This window comes from Mercenaria mercenaria, chromosome 6 (genome assembly GCF_021730395.1).
Source record: "Mercenaria mercenaria strain notata chromosome 6, MADL_Memer_1, whole genome shotgun sequence".
Classification (NCBI taxonomy): Eukaryota; Metazoa; Mollusca; class Bivalvia; order Venerida; family Veneridae; genus Mercenaria; species Mercenaria mercenaria.
In genome coordinates this window covers 69,313,751-69,320,967 of record NC_069366.1, presented here as the reverse complement: position 1 = coordinate 69,320,967, position 7,217 = coordinate 69,313,751, and the positions used below count along the sequence as shown (strand labels likewise).

Sequence of the window (7,217 nt, the reverse complement as noted above, 5' to 3'; positions counted from 1 at the left end):
AATAAATATGCAAAATCAACAAAATAATCTATTTTATTATTTCAGGATAAAATCAAATTTACTTAATGCAACCTTTTGTTGACATGCTCTGTAAATAATATGGTGTTCATGGCAAAACATGGAATCGGTACAGATGGATACTACTCTTATACAAATATGGCTTCCAGCACATGCGATGAAGAAAACTTTAACACAAAAATCCTCCCTACTTCTGTTTCGGAAGACCTGGAAACAATATATGACCATCCAAGCGCCAAAGCCGCTCCCAGGTGTTGGAAGCTGTTTGACTGCTATAAAATAAAGCCAAGGAAGCCGTCATCACAAACGTTGGATATGAGTACATCTGTTTGTAAAGTATGTCGCAGGCCTTACGCAAACAAAGGTAATTTCAGTTTTAGAATGTTATGTGATTGAAATAATGCCACTAGTTAACTAAGAATTTATATGTCGGTATTGCATATTTTGCAGTATTCCAAGTACATTTTTCATTTTATAACAGAATATCACTGAATCAATACTGCTCAATTTGACAAAGATGGAAATTGTTGATCTTTTATTTTTCATTTCAGTTATATCCAAACATTCTCCTCATCCTGTTTAAAATTTGATAGTTAATTTTTAATTTATGTTAATCTTTTTCTAATTTTAAAGTTTTTTATTCACTTGAATCAAAGAAAGACTTTGTCTGCCTTGGTGGAATTTTGCAAGGGGGATTTTGTTTCATAAAGCAAGACAATGGTCTAAATAAACAAATAAGATTTAAATACAGTTTTTAAGTGTTTTATTCCTTTTAATTATTTCTTAAGTACTTCAAATGACATTGTGTATGTGTAAAACAAAGTTAAAGGTTAACTTACAGATACGCAACTAAAATAAGTTATGAATAACCGATTATCCGATTATGTCCAATTTATTGAATCGGTTGGCTTATCCGATTGTTCCGATTAATCGGTTGGCAAATATAACCGATTTGTCCATCACTATTGCAAGCGCAGTTTGATTGAGTCTGTTTATGTACTGTCGTGGACACACACTCGTTGAACAACACTGATAATACCGTTTTACGAAAGAAAATACTTAGAATATTTTGGAAATTTAAATTACTTTACAAGAGATCAGCAGATACTATCAACCACCTGTTTTTTGATGCAGATAACTCAGCTTTAGGGCTGGATGGTCAACTTAAAAAACACACGAAAACTGGCCACATCCTAGAAATATATATCGCTGATTTCAACTTAGGTAACCGTGAAAACACACCGAACATCATGTGTAGTGATTCAATGAACATTGATTACATTTTTTAAAGTAATTTAACATCACTTTGAAATTTATTTTCGAACGAAAGCGGATGTCGTCGTCTGACTTCTTCTGTTTGCGTTTGACGATATATGTTTACACTTCTGCACCTTCACGTTTGATAACCTGTCATGTTTAATGTATTTCTGGTCATACAAAATAAAACCAGTGTACTGAAAATAGAAATAACACCAGTTCTGTAAGAGTAGCTATTAAGTAGTCTAAAGGCGTTTACGTATAAAGGCAGGAACAATTTATAACACTTTAAAGTAAATGATAAACATGCCATTACCTAGATAAGTGTCTGCTTATCTTAAATCAAATATGGAGTATAATTTATTAAAGTGGCATTATGCGCATCTTACTGCACATACTGTGTTTTTGGAGAATGTTTTATAAAAGTAATTTTCGGTTACTATAGATTTAAATGTGTTAAATTAACGATAATGCCGCATAAGTAATTGAAGCTGATGCTTTAGAAATAAGGTTATCGGACAAATGAAATTATAGTTCTTTTCTGCAATCTTCTACGCAGTGATTTCCCTTACCTAAAAGTAGAGATTTCTATAGTTGAAGGGAAGCAACTCCTGCGTGCAGTTTGACTTTTCAAAAAAAGACTGCCCCAGTCAAAATTAGAAAAGTCATATTTGGAAAGTTATTATTTCATACTGGTTACAGGACGAGTTTGGTTTATTGGGTTAAAAGCTATAATAGTTGTCTCCACCCTTCTTACACACACATCTATTTCAGCTGATTTTTTATTTCCACTTTAATCGCCTTACTGATAATGAAACTTACAACTATTAACATAAGAGATCCAGCTGTAGTACATAACATGGCTGAAAATCCAGTGTCTGACATGTAAGATGTTTCCACATATATAGACCCCACTAAGGTAAGTAAAGCTGAAATAGAAAGGTTATACATACTGTGAATTCAGTTAATGATGCCGTCTTTGGCAAGAGGATATGAATTCGACTAAAACGAATGAGAATTGTTTGTTTTGATTTCACAGTAGTTTGAAATAAATCATGTAAAATTGAAAGTTCTCTTTTTGAAAGACATTCATATAGCCCCACTGTATTCCTTTATTTGTTTGTTTTGTCTTGTTGTCTATATGTCTTGCTTTGTTTGTATTTGTTTTGTGTAGGATGGTCGTGTGCACGTCCATGCTTGCCCTGCTGTGAGTTTTCTTCTTAGAATGTAGCTTTTCCTGTTGGATATTTAATATTAGGTTAAAACTGCTAGATGTCTTTTTTACAACTGCTCGTTCAAAGGCGGTGCCCCACTGCATTCCGCTTTTTTAGCTCACCTGAGCCAAAGGCTTATGGTGAGTTTTTGTGAGCGCTCAATGTCCGTCGTCCGTCGTGCGTGCGTCAACGTTTTCTAAAAAAAAAATATTTTTGAAAACCACTGTGCAGAATTACACCAAACTTCACAGGAATGATCCTCGGGTGTTTCCCATTCAAAATTATTTAAAAAATTGAATTAAATGTAGAACTCTGGTTTTCATAGCAACCGACAGGAAAAACTTTAAAAATCTTCTTGTCCAAAAAACAAAGACAAATATCCAACAGGGAAAGCCACGTTCAAAAAAACGCAGCCTCCCCAAAGACACACACGAACACCTCTCGCACACCACACAAAAAAGAACACAAAAGAACAAAACAAACACATACAGGAACACAGTGGGGCACCGCCTTGGAACGATCAGTGGCAAAAACACCACTGGGGAGCTTAAACCGATTTATGGTGCGCACCCAACCTCACTCTTACCCCCACCATGTTCCAAAGACACGGGACAGAGTAAATAAAAGTTATCCCATCCAGGTGAATCTCTTACACATGTAATGGAAACAAAAAGGCATGGCATGTAAAACACAAAAATGCTCGTGTATAAATATATAAAAAGCAAACCTTTAGAACCAAAAACGTATGTACTCAATGCCTTTTCAGAAGACAGAGCAACAAGAGAAACACCCTTAAGGGCCTGACGAAACAGGCCAGAAGACAGATATCAAAACAGTTCAGTCCTGGTAGGATTTAAAAACTGCTCATCATAGAGTCCTCCCCCTCTTCCGTCAGACACAATCAAAGAGGGAAGCGTAGTGTCCAACTGTAAACGGGTTGAACACTAAACATGCGGTAGGTCTCAAAACAGTTGGGTCGTAACCTCTTTTTATAAAACGTTTTATAATTTTACCAAATACATTTGGAAAATTACCATGACCCAAGATCTTACGACGTTTGTAAACCACATCCCCATTAAAAACGGGTTTAGAAATACCTTCTCGCAGAAGTGTCTTTAAATTACTATTGAATTTTAAAACTAAATCAGAATTACGATAGTAAAATTTAGCAAAATATTTACGCAATTTGTAATAACGGTAGCCTTGCTGAAGAAGTTTACTTGTAATATATTGATTACGTTCATTGAAATGCTTGACATGACTACACGCTCTAGCAAACCGAATTAATTGAGAAATATATACCCCATAAGATGTAGCCTGAGGTACATCCCCATCCAAATGGGGGAAATTTACAATACTAAAATTAAAATCATCGCTCTTGTCATAAATTTTGGTATGTATAATATTGTCATAAATAGAGAGATGTAAATCTAAAAATGAAGCATCAGTATCCGAATTGTTAGTTTTAATTAACTGAAGCTCCCTAGGATAAATAGTACCCACAAATTGACCAAAAAACGGATTATCCATATTAAGAATATCATCCAGATAGCGTGATGTATTATTAAATGCAGTTATAATATCTGCCTGCGTATCTGGAGAAAGGCTCAACATAGAGTCTCTTTCATAACAATATAAAAACAAATCTGCGACAAGGGGTGCACAATTTGTTCCCATGGGAATACCAACTACTTGTCTAAAACCTGCATTTCCAAACCTGATGTAAATGTTGTCCAGTAAAAAGGAAAGGGCTTTACAAACTTCGTTACAGGTCCGCATTGTATAATGTTTAATAATATTAAAGTCACAAGACAGTGTAAATTAAAGTAATCCCCACCAGGGGAAACCCTAACATACGTAAAGGCAACAGAAGGTATGTAATGTAAAACACAAAAATGCCCTTGTAGATATAATATAAAAATGCAATCCTTAAGAATCTAAAACGCATGTACTTAATGCCTTTGCAGAAGACAGAGCAACATGGGAAACACTCTTAAGGGCCCGAGGAAACAGGCCAGAAGACGGAAATTAAAAGCTCAGTCTTGGTGGGATTTAAGAACTATTAATCATAGAGTCCTCCACCTGATCCGTCAGACACAATCAAAGAGGAAAGCGTAGCGTCCAACTGTAAAAGGGTTGAACACTAATCTTATTTCTCTCCAGCAGATTTCAACAATAAGGCCCCAACAGATGTCCGAGCTACAATGTAGCTCAGATCGTATTCAGTGTATTCGTTATTGACATAGTCTTAAATTCTCATCATTTTACCTACTTTACATACAATAGTTAATGAAACACAGATAAATACTTGCTCATGCTTAGGCCCTCATATGAATTTCGAGGTTCAAACAGACTTGAATTACAAAATATATCAACCGTTCTAACATGACTCGATTTGATTTCCATTTAAACAAGAAAGGAAATAAAATCTGTAAAAAGATCCTTTGGAAGCAAAGAATGCAACCAAGAAGAATAATAGCAGACTCGTTTAATTGAGTCTGTCCATGAGAGGTAATAAAATGTGCAACACCTCTCACGTCCCTAGCACTGGCTTAAGCGGAACTCTATTACACACATGTTGAATGGACTCCATGATCCCAAAGGACCAGAAAATATAACAACACTGAAATCAAGCTCTGTATATTCTGCAATAAACAATGGTTCACTTCTGCGAGAAGGTATATCAAAACCCGCTTTTTATGGGGATGTGGTTTACCTCAGATCCCCTTTCTAAATTCCAGTTTGTTTAGTTCTGCTCATTGTTTTCTCGTTTAGGGCAAATCCATTATTTTAACTGGGGACCATACGCCGCTCTTCGTGGAATTACACGCTAGTGTAGCATTGAGGGTTCCATGTGCACAGATGAACACATCTGCGGATGTCTCTAAATTGTTTTTTGTACTTGTAAATGTTGAGTTATGCTCAACCCGCCCCTAGAGGGCGTGGACGGTAGCATGCATTTTAACTACCGTCCATGAACAGGCTCAATCAAACCGAGCCTGCAACATTTTCGTTTTTGTTGTGTTGAGCGACCTGTGGAGTTTCCATTTTTTCTATTTTACTTTTCGTAAGATTTTGGGTCATGGCAATTTTCCAATTGTCACGAGATCCAAAACCACTGAATATCAGTATTTTGTCTATGTTGTTTTGTCCTCGTTCCGTGTATATATTATATGAAATGTCTTTATGTGTTATTATTTTGTATTATTTCCAAACAGCCCGATCCTATATGAATTCCTATATCATTTTCATTTCATTCATCCATCTAACATTTTCTAAAAACAAAGACAAATATCAAACAGGGAATGCCACGTACCAAAATCGCAGCCTCCCCAAAACGAAACCTACAGCACGCAGACGTGCACACCACAAACACACACACATACACGTGCACACACACAAAGCCAACATACGAGGACAAAACGAACAAACAAATGAACACATACACGCGCACACACACAAAGCCTACACAAGAGGACAATACGAACAAACATAGGGACACAGTGGGGCACCGCCTTGGAACGGTCAGTGGCAAAAACTCCACTGGGGAGCTAAAACCGGTTCATGGTCCGCACCCAACCTCACTCTTACCCCCACCATGTTCCAAAGACACGGGACAGTGTAAATAAAAGTAATCTCCTCTAGTTGAATCTCTAACATACGTAATGGAAACAAAAAGGCATGGCATGTAAAACACAAAAATGCTCGTGTATAAAAATATAAAAAGCAAACCTTTAGAACCAAAAACGCAGTTACGAAGTTTGTAAACCACATCCCCATAAAACACTTACCAGTTTATTAAAGGCCTTAACAAGATTTGCATGCCGGGCCTCAATTATTTGAATTTTCCCCGGATGTAACTACACGCATGCGCACTTGGAAATAGATTCTTGATGGCTTACGCCTGAAGTTTTTTCTATCTCGATAATTTTGTTTTTGTGCCTTTACAGGTAATTGTTATTGCATTCATTTTGTCATGTTTTCATGCATCTTTCCATATCATATTTATGTATTTCGGCGATGTATTTGGAAATAGATTCTTGATGGCTTGCGCCTGAAGTTTTTTCTATCTCGATAGTTTATTTATTAAGATTTTGTTTTTGTGCCTTTACAGGCTAAAACGCCCCATCCCTAGAGAAAGAGAACACACCACACTGGTGGCCAGTGTGGGGGTGTATGTCACGTACGGTACGGACTTGGTCACGTTAGGGGAGAAGATGTGTCAGGCAGGCGGTTAAATCAGTCGGTAGTCGGTTAGCCCCGGACTTACTGCACATTTTTCTCACCCTGTGACATTTGGCGCCCAACATGGGACTGTGGCATGCTTACCTGGTCAGTCTTACGACGCTTGCAATATTATGTACTTCTGGAATTCAAGGATGAATTTCCAATTTGTGGGGGTGTATGTCACGGTACGGACTTGGTCACGTTAGGGGAGAAGATGTGTCAGGCAGCCGGTTAGCTCAGTCGGTAGAGCACTCGCACTATAAGCGAGGGGACCAGGGTTCGAGCCCCGGACTGACTGCACATTTTTCTCACCCTGTGACACAATTGTATTTAAACGTTTAATGAAAAGAGGATATGACAAAACTGTTTTGAGACACACCGCATGTTTGGTGTTCAACACGTTTACAGTTGGACGCTACGCTTTCCTCTTCGATTTGTGACGGATCAGGTGGAGGACTCTATTGATTAGTAGTTCTTAAATCCCACCAGGACTAGGCTATT

At 37.2% G+C, this 7,217-nt stretch overlaps 1 long non-coding RNA gene and 1 other non-coding gene across 2 annotated transcripts; one reads left to right on the top strand and one right to left on the bottom strand.

The window, feature by feature from the left end:
• Window positions 1–764: 764 nt before the first annotated feature.
• Window positions 765–2,207, bottom strand: LOC128558142 (uncharacterized). Its single transcript, XR_008371543.1, has 2 exons — window positions 2,098–2,207; window positions 765–1,472 (listed from the first exon to the last, which is right to left on the bottom strand). It is a non-coding gene; the product is annotated as an uncharacterized LOC128558142 (long non-coding RNA).
• Window positions 2,208–6,941: 4,734 nt separating this feature from the next.
• Window positions 6,942–7,014, top strand: Trnai-uau (transfer RNA isoleucine (anticodon UAU)). Its single transcript has one exon. It is a non-coding gene; the product is annotated as a tRNA-Ile (tRNA).
• The last annotated feature ends 203 nt before the right edge of the window (window positions 7,015–7,217 follow it).